The sequence below is a fragment of the Bos grunniens genome, chromosome 20 (assembly GCF_055505025.1).
Source record: "Bos grunniens cultivar Pamir isolate PY7600 chromosome 20, Bosgru_T2T1.0, whole genome shotgun sequence".
Classification (NCBI taxonomy): domain Eukaryota; kingdom Metazoa; phylum Chordata; class Mammalia; order Artiodactyla; family Bovidae; genus Bos; species Bos grunniens.
The window spans coordinates 54,648,322-54,676,068 of record NC_141184.1 but is presented as its reverse complement, the minus strand read 5'-3'; the positions used below and the strand labels follow the sequence as shown (position 1 = coordinate 54,676,068).

General features: G+C 41.2%; 1 long non-coding RNA gene across 2 annotated transcripts in view; it reads left to right on the top strand.

Annotated features, from left to right (window-relative positions):
• LOC147350428 (uncharacterized) overlaps nt 1–26,337 on the top strand; it is a 35,873-nt gene extending 9,536 nt beyond the window's left edge. For both annotated transcript variants that reach the window (XR_015148842.1, XR_015148843.1), the window contains 2 exons: nt 22,438–22,587; nt 26,031–26,337. This is a non-coding gene — a long non-coding RNA (uncharacterized LOC147350428). The remainder of the gene's footprint in view (nt 1–22,437; nt 22,588–26,030) is intronic.
• Nucleotides 26,338–27,747: the final 1,410 nt, after the last annotated feature.

Genomic DNA, 27,747 nt, shown 5'->3' with positions numbered 1-27,747 from the left:
CTGGGAGTAACAAACCTTAAATCAATATAATAAAGCATTACTTTAGTCTCATTGAATCACTTTGCTGAACAAAGGGTTACATCCTACACACCAGCCTTGAATTTGCACATTTCTGACCCAATGAGTGTCAGTGGGAGCTTCCTTGTCTCACCCACTGATATCAATCTTCACCTAGTTCTTGTTATTAAATACATGATTTTCTTAGCAATTGCTTCAGCTCTAGAAAACTTTAAGTCTCCAAAAACTTACAGCTTAGTTCCTCCAGATGAGGCTGATGGTGATTGGAACAACTCCCATGTTTTTCTTTCTTGTAGGCAGCTGTAATGTAGTCCCAAAACTCTATGTAACCTATAGTTATAAGCAATGGAACACTGAAACTCTCCTAATTCCTCTCTCTCCTATGTGAACATCTCCTGCTTCTCCAACCCTGTAACATAGACAGGTAACTACTAGCAGTTCTTACAGATGAGAAAACTGTGTTAGGAAGTTACATTATCAGTTCACATATAGTTTGGTGGAGCCAGGAGTAGCTCCCAAGTCAGTTATTGTTCCACTGTATAGTAGAATACTATACAGTGCCCCTTCCTCCCTTTATCCTTTTCAAAAGCTTCCAGAAACAGGCAAAAATGCCAATTTTTTTTCCAAAAAAATTGCTTATTAGTTAGCCATTTTATAAAACCACTTCAGCTTGAAGGCCCTAAAGAGTCAAAGTGAGAACATGTTTATCATTAGATTTTCTTTCCAGTCCATCATCCTCTTCTCTAGGAACTGTCTTCCCAGGGTGAATCCTAACAGCCATGATTATGGTGCATGACCTTTCCCTTTTTTCGTGGCTGCTTAGGAAACAGGTGAACCTAAGCAGGATAGAGCAAATTGTCTTTCCTTGAAATTTAGAATTGGAATGAATGATGCTAGTTATGCATTTTATAGGTCATTGGAATTGAGAACAATTAATCTCTGAGACTGTGGCCCCCAGCTGTATATACAGGAAGCAGAAGTTAGAAAAGAAAGAAATAGGGGGTGAGAAGCCACATGACCCTGGAGGAATAGAGGTAGGCAGGCAGCAGAGACTCTTTTCTTAACTGCTTTTTAGTTCCTGGCTCCAGGCATACAAGCGGCCAGCCCCCGTTGTAATTGCTGACTTTGGAGAGTATGAGGCACTGCAGGAGTCTTTTAATTCTTGTTTTTGCTTGAGTTATGTTGAAGAGGATTTGTAAAACTTGTCATCCAAAGAGCTTTAACTTGGGTCTTCTGAAAACTACTTTCTGGAATTTTTCACTCGAGGAATTTTTGTCACTGGTCAGGTATAGAAAATATTCTGCCCCCAGCCATTGCCATGGCTTGCACACCCCAAGCCGCACACATCCCCAAGTGTACATGTGTCCCTGTATACACATCCTGTGGCCTCTGCCGAGCTGTGTGATAGGCATTCCTTAGCTCTGCTGCTGCTGCTGCTAAGTCACTTCAGTCGTGTCCGACTCTGTGCAACCCCATAGACAGCAGCCCATCAGGCTCCCCCGTCCCTGGGATTCTCCAGGCAAGAACACTGGAGTGGGTTGCCATTTCCTTCTCCAATGCATGAAAGTGAAAAGTGAAAGTGAAGTCACTCAGTTGGGTCCGACCCTCAGCGACGCCATGGCCTGCAGCCTTCCAGGCTCCTCCGTCCATGGGATTTTCCAGGCAAGAGTACTGGAGTGGGGTGCCATTGCCTTCTCCACAGCTCTGCTGACCTCACCTTTCTCTTCATCCTGAAGCTCCTAGTGAAGAGGGCGGCCTCCAGCTGATACTTAATTTCTCCTCTGTGACCCCTCCCATCATTCCCTTTGCCGCTGCATGCCCATATCCTTCTTCGTTTCAGACGCCCTGTCACTCATTGTTTGCTAATGACTAGTTGGCAGGCATAGAGAAGAGAAGTGGCAGCCAGCCTGGCCTTCAGACTGGAAAGAAGCATGTTTTTCTAGAGAATGAAATTTGGTAAGAAGCACGTTCCAGCATTGAATATTTCTCTTTCAAAGTCCTGCTGGGCTCCTTCTGTCTCCTACAGTCTGTGCTTTCCTTGTCACTTCCTCCCATCTTCTTCCCAGATGGAGACTGGCAGGGCCCCTTCGTTTGGGGTTGGGGCTCCTCAAAGGCCAGTGTGGGCTCTGGCAGAGACTCTAATATGATCTTGGGGAAGCAAACTATTAGAGTAATTATAATCATAGAAAAATAATAGACTGCTATTTGGAAACCTTTCAAGCCTTTTCAGATTTTTCTAGAGAAAACCAGTAATTAGCAAGAAATACCAACTTCTCTCTGATAGCTATTCAAAGAGAAGCCTCCTGAACTTTTAAAATGAACTTATCCTTGTCTTGGATTCAGTATTTGTTCCAGAGAAGGATGGGTCTCTTGACACCAATTTCTGTCATTAATTTCAAATCTTCCCTGGGGAATGGTCCACCTATCTTCCTCCCTCCAGAGCTCCTAAAAGCTGGGCATCTGGGACCAGCCCTCTGAGCTGGACCTTATCTTGTCCCTAGAGAGAATAAGGTTGCAAACTTCAACAACAGTGCTGATTATTTTTTATTCACCATATACCAAGTAGTCTTTGAAAACCCGGGAAAATGCTATTCAGGTTTTCACGGTCGTCTTGCTTCTCAGCCAGAAGAGGGCACTGTGTCCCTGATTTTTTTTTTTTCCCTTTGAAACTAAGTGGAAAGCCTTAGGAGAGCAAGTGATTTTTAGAGCCACACTGTTCTTTACACGTAAATAACAACACAACAAAAAGTTCATCTGTTGAAGACAAATTGTCAAAAGAAATATTAGTAATTGTAGACTGGGAAGATAGCGTGGAATGCTGCTCTGAGTACTGGGGTCACAGTGGCTTCGTGAACATACTTCTTACGCTGCTAGCTCAGGTTAGAAATGAAGTGACAAAAAATGCAGCGAGGGCTTCTTGCTGGTGAGGAGCGGTGGGTAATATATTTGTTTGTATTATGGGATTGCAGTTCTACTAGAAGGAACACTTGACATTTTGATGAGTGCCTCCAGGGAGAAAAGGTACTAACTTCAGAACTTAGTTTTAATTATACTAAGGAGATTACATTATTCAAAAGCATCCCACTGGTAAGGTGCAACATTTCCTGAAACAGTTTAGTGGAAAATGCCACATTAATCAGTTCAATATTTCACTCAGAAGGCTTAATGATGGGAGAAGTTTAAAGTACCGTAGCAACGATAATGCAAAAGGAAAGGGAATAAAAGAATGTTCACTTGGAGGATAAGATTGAAATAGTTGCTAGTCCCTTTTGTGCCTTTCCCCAATAAAGTCTGGCTGGCTGTGCTGGAAACCCAGTGGGAATTAACATGTGGGACCCTACCATTCTGGAAACAGGAGGACCCTGAAAGGCAATGATGTGAGAGAGGAAGGATGTTATGTTCAAGCCATGTCCTCTGCCCAGGCTGGTCACTGCTGCTCCTCCATTATCAGTCCAGGTTGGTGATGAGTAGCTGCTTTCCCCTGACCCAGAAGGACAGAGCATCTTTGTAAATCTATAGTGAAAGTGAAAGTGAAGTCGCTCAGTCGTGTCCCACTCTTTGCGACCCTGTGAACTGTAGCCCACCAGGCTCCTCTGTCCATGGGATTCTCCAGGCAAGAATACTGGAGTGGGTTGCCATTTCCTTCTCCAGGGCATCTTCCCACCCAGGGATCAAACCCAGGTCTCCCGCATTGCAGGCAGACACTTTAACCGCTGAGCTACCAGGTATTTGATGTTAAAGGGAGACGAGCAGAATGAGATTCTGGAGTGTTTTGTCTTCTATTCCTATTCTTTACCCACATCATGTTCTAATTAACTTTATGCATGTGTGCTAAGTTGCTTCAGTCATGTCCAACTCTGTGCGACCCTGTGGACTGTAGCCCCCCAGGCTCCTCTGTCCATGGAGATTGTCCAGACAAGAATACTGGAGTGGGTTGCCAGGCCCTCCTCCAGGGAATCTTCCCGACCCAGGGATCGAACCCATATCTCTTATATCTCCTGCATTGGCTTCTCCATCCTACAAAAGTCGAATGAGAATCTGGTCTGAGAGTCAGAAAAGTATTATCAGGTAGGCTCTCACCTGAAAGGGGACCAACACTCACTGTTGGGATGCTGAAAGTCTGGGCAACTGTGAGGATTGGAAAGTCAATCCAGATCTTGATGTTTGCAAACGAGCCTTATGGTTAGTCAAATTAGAGGAACAGTTAAAAAAAAATCCAGATTAATTTTTCTCCTGGGGTATTAGTCCAGCAAACAAGTATGGGGCATTCACTGAAACCAGTGTGGGCATGGGTTAAGGAGCAAAAACAATCACTATTTGTGTGATTTTGTTAAAATTTTTTTGGTCCAATTTTTAGTTTAATTTCTGTTTAGCTCTCACCACAAAGAAGCTGAAGTGTCTTGGAATAAAAACTAGAAATCAATACTGAGTAGCATAGCTGAATTGTCTAGAATGTACACCAGCTGAATTTCACTGTCTGTTTTCTTTTTTCTATGTCTTAGTAAATATTATAACAGGTTTTTACTGTGTGCACTTGTGGGATCCCTCCTGCTTTGTACATCAGAGTCACCTTTGTTTTTACCTTCAAAGTTCTCTGCTTCTGTGGTGATACTTTTCTTCTTCCTGCAAGCCACTTTGTTTCTTTCCCAGAAGCAGGTGTCTATGTAACTTTACTGTGTATATTTCCTTCCACATATATCCTCCACCAAGAGGGTTTAACTTTGGTGCTCTCTGAAATACTAACTAGCTTCTTCTAATTCAGGAATTCCTAAGCATTTTATGACAGCATTATTCTATTCTTGTGTTTTGCTTCCAAGACTTTGTCAAGGTGATGTATATTTATTGGAAAATATTGTAGTGAACCTAGAATTTTGTTTCAAAATGTGCACAATCGCCCAGGAGATTTTGAGAACCTTTCAGGGAAACAATAAGTGTGATTTTACCATTAGAATTATTACTTTGATGTCATGGTAGCAAGGCTGTTACAGAACACATATCCTTGAAGGAGCTATAGGCAGGAATATTTTCTCTCCTAGTGAAAGGGTCGCTATCACTATCTTGATGGTTGTTGGAAAATCATACTGGATATTTCTATTTCTGTGTTGCTTTGTTTAATATTACACAGAGTCCTTTGGTTTTGGGTGAATTCTTCAAATTAGGTTGAATGCAGAGTCTTTGACTAGCTTGTTTTGAGTTCTTCACTTATTCCATCTTGGAATCTCTGAAGCTTGGTCTTGACCAGGATCAGGGATGTTGAAATCCATGAGGTTACCGTCTATTTTCTTGTCCTGATCATGATTTTCTAGGTTTAGGATCCCAGGTGTTGCTCCATTCTTCAAAATGTGGTTGACTGCATCTGTGGGTATTTACCAAATGGATTTTCTAAGCCTCATAACCACACCCTATTTTTTTTTTTAATTTATTTACAGAATTTTCTTGTTTTCAGTCAAACATCAACATGAATCAGCCATAGGCATACATATGTTCCCTCCCTCTTGAACCTCCCTCCCATCTCCCTCCCCACCTCACCCCTCTAGGTTGATACAGAGCCCCTGCTTGAGTTCCCTGAGACACACAGCAAATTTCCATTGGCTATCTGTTTTACGTATGGTAATGTAAGTTTCTCCAAGCCAGGCTTCAACAGTACGTGAACCGTGAACTTCCAGATGTTCAAGCTGGATTTAGAAAAAGCAGAGGAAACAGAGATCAAATTGCCAACATCCGTTGAATCATGGAAAAAGCAAGAGAGTTCCAGAAAAACATCTATTTCTGCTTTGTTGACTATGCCAAAGCCTTTGACTGTGTGGATCACAACAAACTGTTGGAAATTCTGAAAGAGATGGGAATACCAGACCACCGAACCTGCCTCCTGAGAGATCTGTATGCAGGTCAGGAAGCAACAATTAGAACTGGACATGGAACAACAGACTGATTCCAAATTGGGAAATGTGTACGTCAAGGCTGTATATTGTAACCCTGCTTATTCAACTTATATGCAGAGTACATGCTGAGAAATGCTGGGCTGGATGAAGCACAAGCTGGAATCAAGATTGCCGGAAGAAATATCAATAACCTCAGATATGCAGATAACACCACCCTTATAGCAGAAAGCGAAGAAGAACTAAAGAGCCTCTTGATGAAAGTGAAAGAGGAGAGTGAAAAAGTTGGCTTAAAACTCAACATTCAGAAAACTAAGATCATGGCATCTGGTCCCATCACTTCATGGCAAATAGATGGGGAAACAATGGAAACAGTGACAGACTTTATTTCTTTGGGCTGCAAAATCACTGCAGCAATAAAATTAAGATGATTGTTCCTTGGAAGAAAAGTTATGACCAACCTAGACAGCATATTAAAAAGCAGATACGTTACTTTACCAACAAAGGTCTGCCTAGTCAAAGCTATGATTTTTCTAGTAGTCATGTATGGATGTGAGAGTTGGACTGTGAAGAAAGCTGAGTGCCAAAGAATTGATGCTTCTGAACTGTGGTGTTGAAGAAGACTCTTGAGAGTCCCTTGGACTGCAAGGAGATCAAACCAGTCCACTCTAAAGGAAATCAGTCCTGAATATTCGTTGGAAGGACTGATGCTGAAGCTGAAACTGCAATACTTTGGCCACCTCATGCGAAAAACTGACTCATTGGAAAAGACCCTCATGCTGGTAAAGATTGAAGGCGGGAGGAGAAGGGGGCGACAGAGGATGAGATGGTTGATGGCATCACCGATGTGATGGACATGAGTCTGAGTAAACTCCGGGAATTGGTGATGGACAGGGAGGCCTGGCATACTGTAGTCCACGGGGTTGCAAAGAGTCAGACCCGACGGAGCAACTGAACTGAACTAAATTGAATGTAAGTTTCTGAACCACACCCTAATCTTGTCAAAAGGTTGGAGAAGTGTGGAATGCTGTTTTTATAACACAATTGGAAAATACAATTCTAAATGTTTAACCACCTAGGAATCACTGGATTTTATATATCAGGATATAAACTGACTTGAAATGTGGAGTGCTAATTAACTGTTAGGAAAAGAAGCAATTACATTGCACCCGCTGGCATGAAATCTCCCTTGTTGGTTTAAAATAGCTGACTTTTCATTTAACACAAAGATTCTAGTGGAAGAAAAAGATAGATGTCACCTCACTCATACTTTGTGCAGAGGAGGACTTGGGTTTTAATTCTGTATCTGTCCCTTCCAAGTCCCTGTTCCACAGTCAGTTTTTGTGACTTTATGAATCGTTGCTGGCTCTTGATAAAAGCTGGAGCTGGCTGCTGGCCTGACCTCCTCCTGTGCTGATAATCTCTTATTATGTCGTCTTTTCTTAGGATGCAATTGCACTACCACCCTAATAATAAACATTTACCAAGTCTTGTTATCTGCCTCTCCCTTGGGTAGTGCCAATCTGTCCCTAAAAATTGAAGCTCAGAGAGAACCTGGCCTTCCAAAGAATTTTTCCATGGCTTCTTGTCTTCAAAAACTTCTATTTGCTCACACTGTATGTGTTAACCTTGCCTGGCTCTGTTGCCCTTCTTATTTCTCTTCAATATTCCAATTTATTCTATTGTTTGATTTCTCTAGAATCATACATCTGCCTGTCACAGACACTGTGCTCTGGGTATAGTCACAGCAACTGTATATGTGTGTGTATATGTGTGTATGTACATACATTATTGGATGAAGCACAAGCTGGAATCAAGATTGCCGGGAGAAATATCAATTACCTCATATATGCAGATGACACCACCCTCATGGCAGAAAGTGAAGAGGAACTGAAGAGTCTCTTGATGAAAGTGAAAGAGGAGAGTGAAAAAGTTGGCTTAAAGCTCAACATTCAGAAAACAAAGATCATGGCATCCAGTCCCATCACTTCATGGGAAATAGATGGGGAAACAATGTAAACAGTGACAGACTTTATTTTCTTGGGCTCCAGAATCACTGCAGATGGTGACTGCAGCCACAAAATTAAAAGACACTTGCTCCTTAGAAATGCTATAACAAACCTTGACAGTGTATTACAAAGCAGAGACATTACTTTGTCGACAAAGGTCCGTCTAGTCAAAGCTATGTTTTTTCCAGTGGTCATGTATGGATGTGAGAGTTGGACCATAAAGAAAGCTGAGTCTCGAAGAATTGTTTTTGAACTGTGCTGTTGGAGAAGACTCTTGAGAGTCCCTTGGACTGCAAGGAGATCAAATATCAATCCTAAAGAAAATCAATCCTGAATATTCATTAGAAGGACTGACGCTGAAGCTCCAACACTTTGGCCACCTGATTTGAAGAACCAGCTCATTGGGAAAGACCCTGGGTAAGATTGAAGATAGAAGGAGAAGGAGATGACAGAGATCTGGTTGGTTGGATGGCATCACTGACTCAATGGACTTGAATTTGAGCAAGCTCTGGGAAATGCCGAAGGACAGGGAAGCCTGGCATGCCACGGTCCATGGGGTCGCAAAGAGTCAGACACAACTAAGTGACTGAATAACAACATATTTATTTGGTTTATTACCAATAGATATTGGCTTTCTGACTTCCCTGGTGGCTCAGTGATAAAGAATATGCCTGCCAATGCAAGAGACATAGGTTCTATCCCTGGGTCAGGAAGATCCTCTGGAGAAGGAAATGGCAACCCACTCCAGTATTTTTGCCTGGGAAATCCCACGGACAGAGGAGTCAGACGGGTTACAGTCCGGGGGTTACAAAGAGTTGGACATGACTTAGTGACTAAGCAACATTGGTTTACTGCCTTAAATAAGTTCATATGTACAACACTATGTTTCTACTTCTCTGTACCTTCCCGCATACTCACCACCAAAAATTTCCATCCATCCCCATACAGTTGCTCCCCTTTACCCTTTTTTTTGGGATTTTGTCCTCTCCCCTCCTCTACCTCCCTGGTAACCACTACTCTGTTCTCTTTAATTTATGTGATGTAAATAACTATTTATTGCATGATAATTAGTTAAAACAAAAAATATTTGAAGTTGCATTTCTTTTTATAAATTCAATCCATTTAAAATTTAGAGAATTTGCTATTCTTTTGTTATTTAACTTTTAAAAACCATTTCAATGCCACTGAAAGATTGTTATTTTTTGCTAAACTTTCAGAAATTACCAAATTAGTGAGGACTGTAGCTATGTTCTCAATCTCACCATGTTTCAGAATCACCTGGAAACATTTGAAAATTCAGTTGCTTAACCTACATGTCTAAAGATGCTGATTCAAGGTGATCTGGGACTTAACCACTTAGAATGACAGTGAGATCGACTGCAGGAAATATCAGGCAGTGAAGAGGTTTGAGCACATATCATTATTGAGCAGAATACGTTAGAACTGGTTTATTTGTCTTCCTTTTATTTATCTCCTAAGTTTTAACTACAAACTGTGATGTGCTTCATGGTATATCTTAATATTGTATTCTTCAAACCAGGATGTTTTAAGAAAATTATTTAAATAAGAAGAACATCATGTTAAAACAAAGAAATATTCATCAGTGCTCTTCCTTTGAAGTGTAAAATTCTCACCAGTCACCTTTTTTTTTTGATAGCAATCAGTGCAGGTGTTTGCATTTTATTTAGGAAATGGTTCTTCTAAATTTTGAGCACATATTAAAATAAAACCCCCCCCACATATTAGGAACCAGCAGTTGCATTTCTAGGAATCTTTCTTGCAGAAATACTTGTATACTTGTATGAAGGTTTTTTCAGGAACAATGAATATGATGGCAAAAAAAAAATCAAACTGTACAACAACAACACAAACCAAAATGCTTGTCATTGGGGCAAAGAGTAAGTAAAATTTGAAGCTCCACACAATGGATGAATATGCAGTTGGTAAAAATGAGTTATGTGTTCTGTCTTGGAAAGGTGTATGTGATATTTTTTAAGTGAAAGAAACAAGGTGAAGAAGACTGTAGACAACAATATAGTCCTCCCACTCCTTGTTTTTGTTTTTGGTAAAAAGAGAGCACTGTATGGCTGTGTGCTTGCTTGCTCAGTTGCTTCAGTTGTGTCTGAGTCTTTGTGACCCCGTGGACTGGGGCCCACCAGGCTCCTCTGTGCATGGGCTTCTTCAGGCAAGAATACTGGAGTGCTTGACATTTCCTTCTCCAGGGAATCTTCCTGGCCCAGGGATCAAACATGAATCTCTTAGGCCTCCTGCATTTGCAGGCAGGTTCTTTACCACTAGTGCCACCTGGGAAGTCCAGAACAACCAGGAACTCTCCGCATTGCTATCTGGGCTTTTTTTCTGGGGAGTGTGATAAGCAGTGGGAATGAGGAAGAGCTTTTACCATATTACTGTATCATTTCACAGTCCTTCTTTAGCAGGCATGCATGACCTATGTAACTAAAAGCAAAAGGAAAAGAGAAGCAACCAAAAGTAGAAGCAGTCATCCCTGGGGCTCAGTCTGGAGGCCTCAGGCTGCCGTCCCCTTCCCAGAGGGGCAGAATTCACCACGGAGTGTATTGCTCTGGCAGAACTACATGCCGCTCCTCCCAGATACCTGGTCCCGGGACGGATCCCTGCCCTGGTTCTAGACCAAGCTGTTCTGCCCTCACAGTGGACTACCTGGCAGCCTGAGCAGCGGCTCCACTCTGGTGGCCAGTGAGGGTTGTGGCCCCGAGCGAGGTCTGAATGAAGTACAGGGAGGGGAGCAGGGGCCGGCTGGGCTGAGCTGGGCCCTTAGAGGGGATTTCAGAAATTAAACTGCAGATCACACCTCAAAGGTGGGCAGGCCCTCCTGTTGCTCTCGTTGATGCAGGCACCTTAAATAAGTTCCCCCAGAGAACTCATAGGAGAGGTGACTCTGTTTCAGATCTTTTATTTAATTCTCATTATATTCCACTGTCCAGTTTCTCAGTGTCATGGCCAGGTTTCATGAGCCAGGCACTGAAAGTACTTTGTATGTACTATTTTAATTAATTCTTACAATAGCCTATGAGGTGGGCATATTATTATCCTCACTTTATGGATCAGGAAACTGGGGCCTAGAAAGATTAAGTTCTTTGGTCAAATTCATATGAATAGTAAGTGGCCAAGCCAGGATTTGAACTCAAGTGCTCATCACTCTGGTCCATCCTCCTGTGTATGTCAAACCCTTCATACCTTTAACCCCTCTTCTTTGAAGTTCTAAAAAAGAATTGAACCACCACCATGATAAATGCATGGCTCCTTCCTTTAGGAAAAAAAGGTCTTAGAATTTAAGGTTAAGATAATGGTTTTAAAACTAAGATTTTGATGTAAGCAACCTAAAAATTAACGCCATTTTCCTAAATTATAATTTTTCATTGTCCTTTGCTTTGATAACATTTTCCTGGTGTTCCACTGAAAATTGCGACTCAAAATTTGTATGTATAATTTAGCACGTATAAGGGAAGCAGAATAGCAGAGTGGTGAAAACATGAACTTGACTCAGATTCCTTGAGTTTAAATCTTTGCTTCACCATTCATTAGCTGTGTGACAGTAGGCAAGTTACTTAGCCTCTCTGTGCCTCAGTTTCCTTATCTGTAAATTTCTTCTTTTACAAAACAGCAGTACCTGTGTAATAGCATCATTATGACATTTGAGTGATATTGTTAAGCACTTAGAACAGTATCTGGCACGTGGCAAATGCTATAAATGTTACATAATTAAAAATAAAGTACAGTACAACCAAACTGTGTAGAATCTAACCCACTGTTTTTTTTTTAAGGGGGAGTAAAGAATAAAGAAACCCATATTTCATGAACTTCTCTGGTAGCTAGCAATAGCTAGTATTGTACCAAATACAGCCTTAAAAATTTCCAGCTAAGTAAAAATCTCCTTCTGATTCAAGCAGAAGATCGTGATACTCAAGAAATGGATTCTGGGTCCACCAAGAAGTGTACTTAATAACAAATGGGAAACAAGCCCCTAAGACAGCGTACTCTCAGCCAGGTGCTTGGGCTTCTGGGGCTTGGGGCCTGGGGACTTTGGGTTATGCTGCTCGATCAGAGTTGTTAATGTGGCTGTTAGCCTTGAGATTTCCCTGGTTTTCATCACACATGTCCCGGTTTTTCTATTTTAAGCTTCTACTCATTTCCTCTAAATTTCATTCTTTAGGGCCTTACCCTGTGTTTCTTTTGTGTCTCACATTCTCAGAGTTGGCATTACGGTTTTAGTGTCTTTAGGGCAATAAAATCTATATTTCACTGTAACAAATAGGAGCAAATCTTTAGATTTCTAGCTGGGATTCTTTGCAGCCTTTCCCCTATTGATGTTAGCAATTTCATTTTGCTCTAATTGTCCCCAGTGGTCCAAACAGGCAGGAATTCAGCCCTCACCAATGGTTGCTCAGCTGCTAAAACCTTTTCCTGCCTAGAAAATGGATCATGGGGGCAAAGATTAACCCCCTTTTAACACTGGGCAGAGTTGGGAGAGATGGCAGTGTCTGCATTTTGGTTTTATCTATTGATTATTGCTACCATCACCGCCTTTGCTGTTAGTAAGGGAAGAAAGAGCAATGGCTACATGAGAACAGTGAAGCCACATGCAAAGTTCACAAAGCCCTTTGGAATCTCTCCAGCTGAAAAGGATCATAAAATGTAAAATAACCTTATTAATAATAATACTTTTATGATCATAAACAGAAACAAGTAAAATCAAGCTTCTGGTTCTTGGAGCTTTCCACCGACTTCCCTAAACAGTAGACTGTGGTGCCTTTTCTCTCCTTTCTCTTTATTGCTTATCATGTATTCTCTAACACGCACCTCTGCAACTGCCATAAGCAAATCATTTAACCCATAGGAGGAATAATTCTGGGCAAGCGATGTCAGTGCAAACAGAGCTATGGCTGTAAAGACCAGCCATGCACAGACACCCGAAGAAAAGGACTTAAAATTATCAAGTGATATATCAATAGCAAATACTGCCACTAATTGATACTAACAATACACACGCAGAACCCCAAAAATGTAGGAGCTGTATTTCAGAGCTCTAACGAACCAAGCCAGGAGAAGTGGAGAGCTGACGTTCTGAGCTTTGTCTCTGTGGCAGGACCACGCTCCTACTGCATTTAATCACACTCCTAATACGATTTAATCCACTGTAGGGCTTCCCAGGTGGTGCTAGTGGTAAAGAACCCACCTGTCTATGCAGCAGACATAAGAGATGAGGGTTTGATTCCTGGGTCAGTAAGATCCCCTGGAGGAGGGCATGGCCATCTCTCCAGTGTTCTTGCCTGGAAAATTTAATGGACAGAGGAGCCTGGTGGGCTACAGTCCATAGAGTCACAAAGAGTTGGATAAGAATGAAGTGACTTCACACACACACACACACACACACACACACAGGATACTGTGACAAGCTCCAGTGAGGACATTGACAAGTGATTTCTGGTCCTAGGTTTGGTTGGGTGCTAAAAACAGGTTTTATCCTCACTGGATGATATTATTGAGTATATTAATTATAATGAAAGATACAGAGAAAGTAGGTCTCTGACATAGCTGCTGCAGAGCAGTAAATACAGTTTGTTCTCCCTCACCTTCAAGTTCAGTGAAGCTTCCTTTGTGCTCTGCCCTCTAACATTCGGTAGAGCAAGGCCTCAGCTGGGGGTGTGAGGAAGTGCATGTGGCTTAGTTCAGAGCACACTGGATCTGAACTCTGGCCTCGCCATTTATTGGCTGTGTATCTGAAAGGTAAGTGACTTCCTCGTGCCTCATTCCCTCTGTAAGATCCCGACCTCATAATTATATATGAGAATTCAGTGACCAATGTATGTTAAGTATCTAAAACAGTACCTGGCCACACTCTGAAGCATTCACTAAATATTACTTACTACTTATACACGTCATAGATAATCTTTGAGATGTTTCAAAATGTCCCACATGGATGCAACCTACTTTACCAGCCTAGAAGTATGGTATAAAACCATATCTCTTTTTTGGATTCCAGTTAAATGGCTTGAGCCATCTCACTCAACTGAGTGTCCAGCTTTTTTGGTTCTACCCTCCTGGGATAAACTTTAGGAGCCTTGGTATCCTAAGGACCTATCTTGCTGCTAGAGCCAGAGCTGAGACATGCCCCTCTAAGAGTGAAAACATGTAATGATCACTGGGAACTTATTTCTGTTTGAGCTAATGCATTGCCAAGCTGCAGATCCTGGTAACACAACAAAAGCAGGGAAATAAAAAAATCTTTTGAGTCATCATTTCTGGGAAAACACTGTGGCTGTGTCTGAGGGAAGTGGCTGAAGCCTCAAACGCCGTGCAGTCCTGCCCCCATGTTGGTTTTTTAGGGTTTGAGGAAAGATCGTCCTTCACCCCTTATTAATGACTGGCCAGAGGAATTTCATGCCAAAGTTGAGCAGGTATTCCAATTTGACAGACATTTTTTTATTCACTCACACCGCTGCTTCCCAGAGCACAATACAGATTCAGAACCACTATTCCTTTTACTCCCTGACTTCATAGAGGGCAGGCCCCCTTCCTTTCTACTGGGACTCTCAGTCCCATGCTGACTTTATTTCAGCAGACTCCTTGTCTTTTTCACTGATCCTTGATCTGGGGCACCCCTGATAGGTTTCAGTCATTTTTGAAAAGTTGTGAGTCTCATCCCTTTACTTTAGGAAAACCTACATTTTTGTCTGAATTTGCCCATTTATTCCCAACCCTGAATGCCAACAGCTTTTTTTTTTTTTTTAATCAGGAAAAAGTATATTCTAGCTTACCAGACATGAAGCTGCAGTCCTATTTTAAAATTTTTGCTTTGCTTGATAATCGTTTTTATGGATTATCAGTAGTGAGAGAGTGTTCTGAGAGCTGTCGACAAAGTGTCAAGTAGAATGACTGAATAGCACATATCATTTCCTTGTGACCTTTATTTGATTGTGCATTGAACAACTCTACTTTCTCAAGAGAAAGTAAAGAGGAAAAATATTTTTCAGGAAGAGGAAACATATTAATCTGCTACAAATATTTATTGAGCACTACTAAGGTATTTTGAGTCTATTTTAATATAATTGGAATATTTTGAATATTTCTCAATTTAGGAAAATTCATATAGAGGAAAATATACATTTTTAAATCTTCCTTGGACAATTTTTTTTTTACAAAAGCTCAAAGCCATTTAAATTGTTTCCTAGAATTTCAGCTAGCTATTGCTGTATAATATCACCCCAAAGCTTAGTGTTTTAAAACACTTGTTTTTTTACCATCTGTCATGACTCTGTGGGTTGACTGGGCTCAGTTGGGAGGTTCTTCTGCTCTACATGGTGTTAGCTGGGGCTGCTGTCATCTAGGGGCTCAATTGGGGTGTAATGTCCAAGATGCTTACTCTCATGACTAGTAGTTGGTACTGGCAGTTGACTGGAAGCTCTGCTAGGGAAGTCTACCAGATTTCTTGGTTCTCCTGCATATGATTTCTTTGTGAGTCTTGGACTCCTCAGAGCATGGTACCTGGGTTCCAAGTGGGAGAGTCTCAAGAGAACAAGTCCTATTGTGCAAGCATTTATTAAGCCTTTGCTTGTATTTTGCTTGACAGAGTCCCATTGGCCAAAGTCATTCATGTGGCCAAGCCCAGGATGTGGCTAGGGACCACAGAAGGGGATGAATACTAGAGGTTCAAATTAAGTTTCACCAAGGTGACAATTGAGCACAGCCAGAAACTCTTCTGAATTCTAAGAGAGCTAAATGGCAGTCCTAGAATTCTGGAGCTGATAGGTACCTTAGAGATTTTATAGTTCAGCTCCTTGTTTGGATGAAGAGACAGAAACCTGGAGAAAGTGATTTACTATTTCAAAGTGACAACCCAAACCTGGACAATTAATTGTAAAAATGACTTTGATTCAGGCTGTATGCATGTCCTACCTACCCACGTGGGCTGGTCCAGCTCCTGACTTTACAAAGCTCTTACCGCCTAGACAGGGGTAAGTGTGCAGGTTAGATCTCCTAACATCCAATGCCACATTTAACCACAGTACTTCACTGCTTTCCCATTGTTAATTAAGTGTGTAATGACTATATTAAAGTTAGTTTCAGGTTCTAATTTATGACACAGTAGTTATGTTTTAATGTACACTTTATGGTACATTGGAGTCCCTGAATAATCAGTGTGTACTCCCTCTAATCCTGCCTGGTTTATATACTTGGAGAAAATTTTATTATTTTAAACAACTATAAGGATTTATAGTTCTTGAATCTTTGCTTTTGTGAAATATTTTTGTTCATGTCTACTATTTACTTGAAGCCAAGTCCTTTGTCAGGAATACAGCCTCTAATTATAACATTGTTCCTGTGGGAAAATGTAATTTGCTTTTCAGTGATCCACTTTATGACATGGTCTCTAGGAATGTGCTGTCTGCAATAAAAAGCAAGTAGAGACTGCAGACTCCTGTAACTTCTTGCCAATTGCCTGGCATGGTAAGACCAGTGTTTATAAAGTAGCTCTAATTTTTTTGTTGGCGTGTGAAATTCAAGCTAGGAAATAATGACACATTTCACTGGGATGGAGCGTGTGTGGGGAGGGATGGGCTAGGAAGCAGACAAGGAAATGAGCAGGTTGCTTGGTTTGGTTTTCTCCACAGTCATCTCATCAGTAATCGAGTCCTATCTGTTGTCCATAGTGTCTCTCACTTTGGTCCTCTCTTCCCAGAAATAGAATGGCAGTTACAACAATGGGCAGCAAGTGGAGCGAGAGGGGCTCACAGTGCTGTGGGATGACGAGGCAGGCTCTGGGCGCTCCTGAAGGACTTCCTGTTGGAAAGGGAACACCTTCTCTTGGAGCCTAGTCCTGCCTCCTCTGAGAGGAATTTCCTCATTGCTTTGCTCAGGGAAAATGTACAGTGATTCCCATTTAACACATGCGTGTGTAGGACAGGTATTCACCAAAGTAGAATATTTTCAGTGAAAAGCATCCTTCCTGATCATAGGCAACAGTCCTAGGGTTGGACCCCTTTAGCTCCTCACAGACTTTCTAATTTTCTTGACTCTGGCTTCCCGAGGCTTTTGCTCCAGCTTCCTTTCTGGGATCCTTTACCACTTGGTCCAAAACAGTCTAGATCATGCTTCATGATTAAAAACAAATAGTCCACTAAAAAGTAAGGAATCATAGAAGAAATTATAATGTAGAGTCTCTACCCCTGAACTCTGAATACTAGATCTGAATCCTTCCAGAGTCAGAGGTCACGGCCTTCCAGGATCCCCAGTGGTTCTCCTACCTCGGTTCCTGGTCTGCAGCCTTTTTGCAGGGGCCTGATTACCTCGCTTCACTAAGACTGATGTTAGCTGTCTTCCCTAGCTGAAGTTTGGGTCATAGCACATGAGCCCTCAAAAGACAGGCTTGAAGAAGGTCCGTATTCCTCCTCATACCTGCTCTCCACTAGCCCCTCTCCCCTATGGTCATAATCTGTTGGGATAATTACCCAATGGAAAACAATCTTTTGTACAGTGGAGCTGGATCTTTCCTGAGATTTAGGTTCTAAAGTCAGTGTGTAAGGAAAAATCTGTGTAAGGACTTAACTTTGGAAACCGTTTGGAGGAGAGCCACATTGCAGATGGACCCACCTTTCTCACGAAGCCTAGTAGAGCCTGGCTGGCCCTTCGAGTTTGGAACAGGTCCAGCATTTCCTCAGCAGAACACCAGGTGAAGTAGCTGTTCTGTGTTTTCTTTTAACTTCAGAATTCCATTTACTGCAGTGAGATATTCATCTGCTTAAGGCACAGGGTCTGAAAACCGTGGAGGGCACAGCAGAACCTAAGTTCCTACCCACTCCTGCCACAGTAGTGTCCATACTTTTTAACTAGCTTCTCACTCTCTTCCTTTGTCCTTTTCTCCCTCCTTCCCTTTCTCGGTGTCTATAGGTATAATCCTGTGAATTCTATGCAAGCCTGACGGGATGGCCTCAACATTATTATGCAAAACAGTTTAACATCTCAATATGAAGAACTTTATAATTCCAGAGAGAGTATATTTAGATTTATCTTTGTAGGACCCAAAAAGCCTGTTAAAGTGTCTGTTTTCCTCTCCAAAATTCAAAAGCAGTATACTTCCAAAGGTAAATTCAAACTATAGTCTGTATGTAGAGAAACAAGGTGTGCTAGAAGCTTTGAAATATGGCCAGCTTCTGGCTGTGGTCCTGTAAGCAGAGATGAGCTCTTACCCCACTCAGAGTACCTGATTTCAGTGTTCCTGCTTCCCAGCGTCTCCCCCTGGAAACCCTGACCCTTCTCTTCATACTGGCCCAATGGCACCTCATACAAACCAGGCCTGGGACCTTCATGCAGGCCATTTGACCTGTCCAGAGTACTCCCACTATCTAGTTCCTCATCCCCTTCACTTTGCCTCCACTGAACCTTCCCAACCTTTAATCCCTAGGTCAACTCCTGAGCCACTCTTGACCATAGTCTTTAATGCTCTTTCACCCTCTCAGTAATTGTACCATAAGATGTCTTGATGTTCAGCTAACATTAAAAATGTATCCTATGTATGTACCAGGTACTGTTCTGAGAATTTTTGATGTGTTAACACATTTATTCCCCACAAGTAGATCATAAGATAGCTATTACGCTTTCCACTTTATAGATGAGGAAACTGATATACAGAGAGGTTATGTAAGCTGCCCAGTGTCACATGGTGAGTTAATGATAGAGCCAGGATTCAGGCCCAGAAGTTGTGATGCCGAAGCCTGTACTTTCCATCACTGTTGTACTGCCTTCCATTGATGTGTGTGTGTTCAGCTGTGTCCGACACTTTGTGACCCCATGCACTGTAGCCCACCAGGCTCCTCTGTCCATGGGATTTTTCAGGCAAGAATACGGGAGATGGCTGCCATTTTCTACTTCAGAGGATCTTCTCAACCCACGGATCAAACCCACATCTCTTGTGTCTCCGGTATTGGCAGGTAGATTCTTACTGCACCACCTGGGGAGCTCCCAGGTGCTTATGTACAAACTCTGTTTCTTGTCTTTTTATGCAGTGTTTCTTCTCTCTTACTTTGTATAGCTTCCTGCAGAGCAGACCATCATGGTATATACATATGTTTTCATAGCAGTAAGGATTGTGCCTTGCATCAACAAATTATAGAATAATAATAATGTTAGAGAAGTTCAATAAATATTTATTGGATGGTAAAAGGACAAAAGCCAAAATATAGATTCTTATCAATTACAAGAGTCTCTGGATGTGGTTTGGGCTTACTAAAAGATCCCTGCTGTTTCTCACCGACATAGTCTTAACAGTTTACAAAGCATTTGAATATGATCTGACTCTCAGGACACTCCTGTGAATGTGAGTGGAGCAGATATCGTGCCTCTTCTACAGCTGGGAAAACTGAGCCAGACACAGAGAAGCTGGTTTGCCTCCCTCACCCTTAGTGGCGAGCTGACCCAGAACCCAAGGCTCCGGATTTCTAGTCCCGTAGCATTCAACCTCAGATTTTGCCCAGGGCTGGCCCAATCTAATGCAGACCGTGGTTTGGCTCTGGGTTTGTGCATTAATGAAACCAGGATGTTCTATTGTAAATGGATATAAATGGTAGCATTGAAAGAGTTGGAGTGTGGCGAGATAGGGAAGGACACACTGCATTCATACACCAGCCTCTGTCTAAGGGGACAGTACCCTCAGGATGATCATGGAAACAGGTTTAAATTAATGTCACGCTGTTCAACAATACCTTCTTCATTCATGTTGAAAATCAAGTGGTGGGAAAGGTGAATATCAGAAAAACAGAAAATAATCATAGAGAAATAAAAAGTGGAGTCAGTCATGGGGAGGTTTCCATAATGCAAATCAGAGAAATTTTTATTTTGGAGGGATAAGGTAAAAAGAGGCAAATCTGTACTAACAAGTACAAATTCAAATCAAAGCCAGAATTTGAGCTGGCAGGCCTTGTTTGGAAACTCCTTTTGTTTATAATGTAGGTTTTCCCCCTTTATGAAGCAGATGCTTATACAAGCATTACCAATGTTGTCAATAATACTGTAACATTTGCCTTCCATCCCTTTGTTGCTCAGGGAACATGTTGGGTTTCGGCACATTTAGCTTTGCCATTTACTCCACAAATCGCAGCTGTGTAGTGCTACAACTAAGTCAATTTTACTGAGAATAAAAATTGAAAAATATTCTCCTAACAACCTTTCTAGTGATCATAGGCCTGAAATACTTTGGCGAGTCTTTTTTTTTTCCCTCAAACAACTTGGTTTCAGTACAATGATGCTTCAATAAGAATCTTCCTGCAAATTTAATTCAAAAGGGAAGGCTTTGTTGTTATTAAACACAATGGCAGTTTGTACATCTCCACATCATTATGTTGCTTCTCATTATGGTAATTCATTTGCTTCTGCTTTGTATGGATATCAAATAAAAATCACTCTCGCTCCTGGCAAGTGATTGCCATTATGGTGACACTCTGGGAGCCCAGCTAAGCGGTACTTGGTGTCATAGCAAACACAATTAGCAAAATGGCATCCACAGTGGCTTTATGGAATTGCCCTGTGGTGAGGCTCCGCGTTTTCTATTTAGCAGGGCTGTAGGTTACTGGGCTTTGCCGTGTGCCTCCTCTGTTTTCATCTTTGTACCATTTTCTGTTCAAATGGAACAACATGAGGCCTTTGTATGCATTTTACTTTCTCTCTGTTTTTTTTTTCTGATGGGCTCTTCCTCAGCACTTGCCAGGCTCACAGAGCTCTGAGTTATCCTGCCTTCCTATGAGCCCTCGTTTCTCTAAAGAATGGTCAATGAGAGCATCACCAAATGCCCACTCTGTTATCTTTGTATATTTATTCATTTTGTTATTGTTGCTCTCTGTTGCCACTAGTTAGCAATTAGAGAGGTAATGAGTTTTTTGTATGAAGTTAAAACTTTAAAAGTCATTATTAATTCCCTCTATATTTAAAAGAGAAAACAATTTTCACTCTTCTGCAGTGGACAGATTTGGGTGGGGTTTCAACCATGGCTTAAGAACCTCAGTCAGTGAATAGCTCGATGAGGTTGGCAGCCCCTTCTCCCTTTTCGAGATAAAAAACAGACATGGTTCTTGGCTGAGCCTTGACAAAGAAGAGTGTCTGAATTTAGATGGAGTGTATGGAGGCACAGGGTTTGGCCTGTGTTTGCGGTTGACTCCTCCTCAGCCTTTAATATTTGTTTTAATATTTCTTGGAAGATTTTCCTGATGCCTCCAGGCAGGAATGATGCTCTGCCATTTAGGCCGCTTGTATATCTTTCTCCTGAACAACCAAGTCCTTTTTTCCCCTTCTTATACTTCTTATTCCTCTTTCTCCCCACTCCCCTTACTTCCCCCTCTTTCTGCTTTTCTGCTTCCTGATCAGAGAATCTGTAGCCTGTGCCCTGGGGATAATCCTATTTGGCTCTAAGAGGTGATTTATGGTTTGTTGAAGTTAATCAGAGACTCATATTTCTCCTCCAAGTGATTAGTTTATGCCAATGGATGTACAGTTTTGGCCAATGAAATCAGTCCTGAATATTCATTGGAAGGACTGATGCTGAAGCTGAAACTCAATACTTTGGCCACCTGATGCTAAGAACTGACTCATTGGAAAAGACCCTGAGGCTGGGAAAGATTGAAGGCGTGAGGAGGAGGGGACGACAGAGGATGAGGTGGTTGTATGGTATCACCGATGCGATGGACATGAGTTTGAGTAAGCTCTGGGAGTTGATGATGGACAGGGAAGCCTGGCGTACCGGAGTCCATGGGGTCGCAAAGAGTCAGACATGACTGAGCAACTGAACTGACTAACTGCTGGGAGACTTCTGAAACAGTTTTCCTTTTTTATTAAAGGAAATACATGTAAGAGAAACTTTTCTTTTTCTGCTTGTGTGTGAGGATGTGATGCCTGGAACTGTGGCAGCAATTTTGTGATGATTTGAATCAAGTCATGAGGATAAGAGTCAACATGCCAAAAAAGACTATGTGAAAAAACAGAAATAATTTGGATTTTTAATGAGTTTTTGAGTCAGCAAATTAGCCTACCATGAACTTCTTCCAGATGAAAAGAATGTTTCTTGTCATTTAAGACATTTTAGTCCCATTTTCTCCTATTTGTAGAACAAAACACCAAAATAAATACTCTGCTACTCTACTTTGTACCTTTAGAAATGGTCTTATTGGACATTGTTATAATTAATTGTTTTAGAGTCTAACTTTTTCTTTAGATGGAAGTCTGAGGGTAGGTCTTATTAATTTTGCAGACCATGGCCCCTAGATTGGACCTGTTATGGACAGGCACTCAACCAGTGCTTCATGTTCATCACTAGCCAGTCCAGACTCACTGGCTGAGCAGTTCTCCAGATTTTAGCCCAAACCTGTCAAAAAGGGAAGAAAAGCCAAATTAAAAATCTCTTGCACTTAAATGTAGAAATCAGATATACTGTCTTTTCTGCTAAATCAGATCTATGTTTTTCTAGATGAGCTACACCCAGCAACATTTTGTTATTGTACCTTCTTCAGGTCTTCCCTGGTGGCTCAGTTGGTAAAGAATCTTCCTGCAATGTAGGAGACATGGGTTTGATCCCTGGGTTTGGAAGATCCCCTGGAGAAGGAAATGGCAACCCAACTCTATTATTCGTGCCTGGAGGATTCCATGGACAGAGGAGCCAGGTGGGCTATAGTCCGTGGGGTTGCAAAGAATCAGACATGACTGAGGGCCTAACACACACACACACTTCTTCAGAAAATATGTTCCTGAAAAGTTATTCATAAATGTAAATTTTGTAAATATATTTTGATTATGATTCAGTCAATATCTAAAGGAATCCCATGTCACCCACCCTTGCAAGCAAAAAAAAAATTATATATATATATATATAAAATAAAAGGAAAAATTCTCATTAGTCAGTGTCTAATTTATCAGGATTCTTAAGAATATGTATACAGAGGAAGCTCATCTTTTTATATAGAACTCAAATAGTTGAAGTCATTGCCCTTATGGGGGGCCTGTATTTTCCTTTTATGAAATGAGAAACGTGACAAATAGACAAGCTACCATGAAATTGATTTCGTTTCCAAACTTTCTAGGTTATATCATAGGATATAATATGCTTATTCAGCCCCAGTTCCTAAGTTTTTATCACTACAAAGTCAGCTTTTAGGTTAGTGATGCATCTTTTTTAAATTGAAAGAATGTTTAGAAGGATGGCTCCCAGGCTGATCCTTAAAGGCCTGTCCACGCTTAACCTGCTGACAGTAAAGAAAGTGTAATGGTGGTGGCTTCACCAAGCAGCGCCCGGTGTCACTGCTGTCAGCTGGGTCTGGAGGCCAAGTGGGGGCTCTTTCCCATTCTACTTCCACCTCTGGGGATGGTCTTTAAAATTAATTTTTTTTGTTATTTTAAAATTTCTTATTATGCATTTTGATCTACTGCTGGGGATTGGCTTTCCCTTGGCACAGTGGCCTGGCTCCCCCCTTGCTTCCTGTCTCACTCCTCTGTGGAGATGAGACCAGGTTTTGGGTGGGAGCACAAATAGAGTGAAATGAAGGTGAGCCCTGACACTCCTGCCCCGTGCTCCCCATGGTCAAGTTCCAGCTGTCTCACTCCTGCCCTCTCCCCCCAACTCCCGCACCCCCTCCCCCAATCTTCCCTACTCACGCCCTTCCTCCCTCCCTCCCTCCCTCCCCACACTGCCACAGTTCTTCTCCTTGCTTCACCCTGTCAGGTCCACTCTGTTTTAAAGAAAGATAAGGGGTTGAAGTAGAGAGCTGAGGTTGGTTGATTGGAAGAGCTAAAGAGTTTTTGTTTAATAAGAAGAGGAGAGAGGAAGATACTTTTTTCTCTTTTAATATCATGCAATTCTTGATAGCCCCATATGCAGTTCTTCCCACCATTCTGAGTTTGCAGGCCCTCCTGTATCAGAGGCAGGGAGCTTTCTAAGCTGTGAAGATGCAAGTGTCTAGTGAAGGACTCTGAACGCTAGAGAGCAGTCCTCATCAGAGGCCTTGTAGTGCTGAGAGGGCAGAAGTGCAGATTCAGAGCTAAGGCTTTTATGGTTATTTTGAAACATTATTAGTAAATTGTAAAAATGTGTACAGATTCTTATAAAGCAGTCTCCTGAAACAAAAAACTAAGAGGGATTTAAATTTTCATGTACATGTGGATTGTACTAGTCATACCTATCTATTTCTCTCTGCACCCACTGCATCTTCAAACTCCACTTATTTTGGCTGCTACCTTATTTGTTCAGGCCATAACCAGCTCTCCCCTGAATTACTGTTGCTACTATTTTTTTCCTAAATATTTTTTTCATATGTCTTTCATAGAGATCTAAGATAAATACTGGACCATGTCAATCCTTGCTTAAAATCCTTCAAGCTCTCATGGTTGCTCTTAAGATAGGTTCCAAACTCCTTAGCTTGAAATACTACTTCTTAAGCTCATGAGGTCAGGAAACATGTCTATCTTCTCTCCATATGTCTTTGAACCCAGCACACTATGAAATAATTAAGACTTTGTAAATTTTTATTTCAACCACATCTCCAAGATAACTTTAATTCTGTAGGGTGACTCCCTTACTGGAAGTCACTCAAGCATCCCGGCCATTGATATCTGGATAACCTAGTTTCTATGACCACTATGATAGAGGGTTGTACAAGGATTTTTTCACTGTTTTAGTGAAAAAGATATGCTTGTAGCCCATCGGCCAGATTAGATATGTTGTTCCAGCCTAACTGCAAAGGAGTCTGGGAAACACTGTCTTCTTGCATCCTCACAAAGAGGAAAAGGAAATGAAATTTGGGGACTATGTAGCATTGTACCTGCCGCAGTTAATCAAGAATGAACAACACAGACTTTTTGGAAATGTGCTCTCTGTATTATGATAGCCCTGTCTGAGCCATGGAGGTTTAATTTCAACCTATAAGTTGGATGAATGGTTTCCCTGAACGTCTCTGCTGTTTCCACTCTGACATGCTTGTGGAACAGGAGTAGGCCTTGAATTTTTTGGAGGAAAGGACCATCTTTGCTATGTGGGCCGGAGGACTAGGAGCCCACGACTATTGGAGAAAGTGGTCTAGAGATTTCCATTAAAGGTGGTGGGAAGAGGTGTTCAAGATGAACTGACCCCACCGTTACACTGGAGACCCCTGAGAGCAAGGCAGGGACTCTGAAACTGGCCTTGGGCTTTGTGAGCTCCAGGAGTGGCAGCAGCAATAGTAGGCTGTTCTTAGCACTCACTACTGTACGTGCCAAACTTTCACTGTATCTGTGGCCAACCTGCTGACTAGTCTTGGTTGTGCCTTTAAGGCTATCAAGAAAGGGAAAAGTGTCTGTGCTTGGATAGAGTCTGTACAGAGTGAGCAGCCTGGGTGAGCACATTCTGTGATGACACAATGAGACATGAAAGCTTGGGTATTACAGCTTGGAGGGCAGAGTGGGAAAAGGGACAGGTAAGCACTAGGACTAACTCATGAAACATGAACCAGTGGTACAGAGTGCCAGGAATTACTTAGGGCGTGAAAAGCCTATAGGAAGTTTTGTCTTCCTCTCATGGTGGGCATTTAAGAGTCTAGCATCACTATCATTTCGTTAGGACACGAAAAGAAATGTGACCTTATTTTGTAACTTAGTTGGTGACGTGGGACATTTAAGTTACAAATACAGGGCATATTGGAAGAGTACTTCCCAGCCTCCACTGACATGCATTAGCCCTGACTTTGATAATAGAAATTACACTAGCAAAAAAGATAAAAAAGCAGTTTGCACAAAAAGTTAACTAGTAGTATTCATCATTGGTAATGATAAATAGCAACCACAATAACAATGACAGAAAACTTACCATGACGGTAACAAACACCACAAACGTATTTGTTCTTGATATTTCCTGGGTGCCCACTTCTCTTATTTTAATCTTTGTTTTGCTTTTAAAATTATCCAACTCATTTTAGTGTCAACTTTAGTTGCTGCAGTCATCAACTTGGAAAGCCTGTAGCCTTGGACAAAAGTGTCATTCGCTATGTTTGATATATTCAGCTCTGCATCAGTAATCTATTTGCAAAATTGTCCAATTTGAAAGTGACACATTTGATTCACTCGACTTTCCTTTTTCTAGCACAGAAAATTTGAAGGAATTCAAGAGGTGCTGGGCACTAGTCACCAAGGAGAAAGGACAATAAAGGGATGTGTAAAGTACTCAAGAGAAAGTCGTTGTCTGTCATTAGTTGAACAGAATGAAGAGTCCTAAGAAGGTGAACTTCCCCAAACAAAAACCAATGACATTTGGAGGGGAATGAAAACTTTTAAAGTTTTTATTATTGTTGATTTATATCTAATATTTTAACATAATTTATTCCAGTTATTTAAGTACTATGCATTGATGGTAGAAAAATCAACAATAAAAGAAAAATAATTATCCATAATTCTCTTACCAAAGAGAACTACTATTCTTTTTTTTGGTATAATTCCTTCCATTCTTTTTGCAGTGTATATATAGATTCTTCTTTTTATTATTATATTTACAAAAAGGAGATAATTTTTACATAAGTAGAAATCCTAATGTTAAGCATAAGAGTGGTTTGAAATCCCATTGTAAATTCATGACCTAATTTTTGTTGGACTGTCACTGAATCTCTTTAAGATACCACCAGACATAAAGGATACCCAGTCCTGGCCTCAAAGAGCTTATTATAATCTGAGGCAGGAGTCAAGGCAGATAAACATTTAAATTAAATCAAGGAGTACTTACTGACTAGACTGCAGTAGTACAATATTTTTTCCTTTTTATATAAGTTAATTACAGTAAGAGGAACACTTAATACTTAATGTTCAGAAACTTTTTAAAATGATCCATGAAAGAGACTCAAACCAATGTAGACTTAAGATTAGAATATGTTACTGGAAGTCTTACATACAACGATAAATAGCATAAATGTCACATTCTTCCACTGTCTAGCTGTCTGACCTTGGGTAAGTTACTTAATATCTTTGAGCTACAGTTTCCTCATCTGTACCTTAGGAGAAATGATTCCCACCATTTGGGGTTATTATGAAGATTATATGAGATATATGTAGTAACATTTTTGGCATAAAAAATGTGCTTTAAGTAATGTAGGGACTACTATTATAAAGTGAATGAGGTGACTTCCTCTTATCCTGCTAATGCATGACTTAAACATTAGAACTGGCTGGAAAGTGTAGTAATTTGAATGTGCTGCAAACTCTGACAGAACAGTGTTTTAAAATCCGTGGTTGGGCCCATCTAAACAAAAGAATGGTATAAACTGTTAATGAGTAAACATCAGGCTCTTGAACATAAGCACCCTGAATTTGTAAACTGCTGGTCGAGGAAACAGTCTCACAGCATTTTAAAAACTTTTAGCAAGAGAAATCCAAAATCACTGCAGATGGTGACTGCAGCCATAGATTAAAAGATACTTGCTCCTTGGAAGAAAAGCTATAACAAACCTAGACAGCACATTAAAAAGCAGAAACGTTACTTTGCCGACAAAGGTCCATCTAGTCAAAGCTATGGTTTCTTTAGTAGTCATGTATGGATGTGAGAGTTGGACTATAAAGAAGGCTGAGTGCTGAAGAATTGATGCTTTTGAACTGTGATGTTGGAGAGTACTCTTGAGAGTCCCTTGGACTGCAAGGAGATCCAACCAGTCCATTCTGAAGGAGATCAGCCCTGGGATTTCTTTGGAAGGAATGATGCTGAAGCTGAAACTCCAATACTTTGGCCACTTGATGGGAAGAGCTGACTCACTGGAAAAGACCCTGATGCTGGGAAAGATTGAAGGCAGGAGGTGAAGGGGGCGACAGAGGATGAG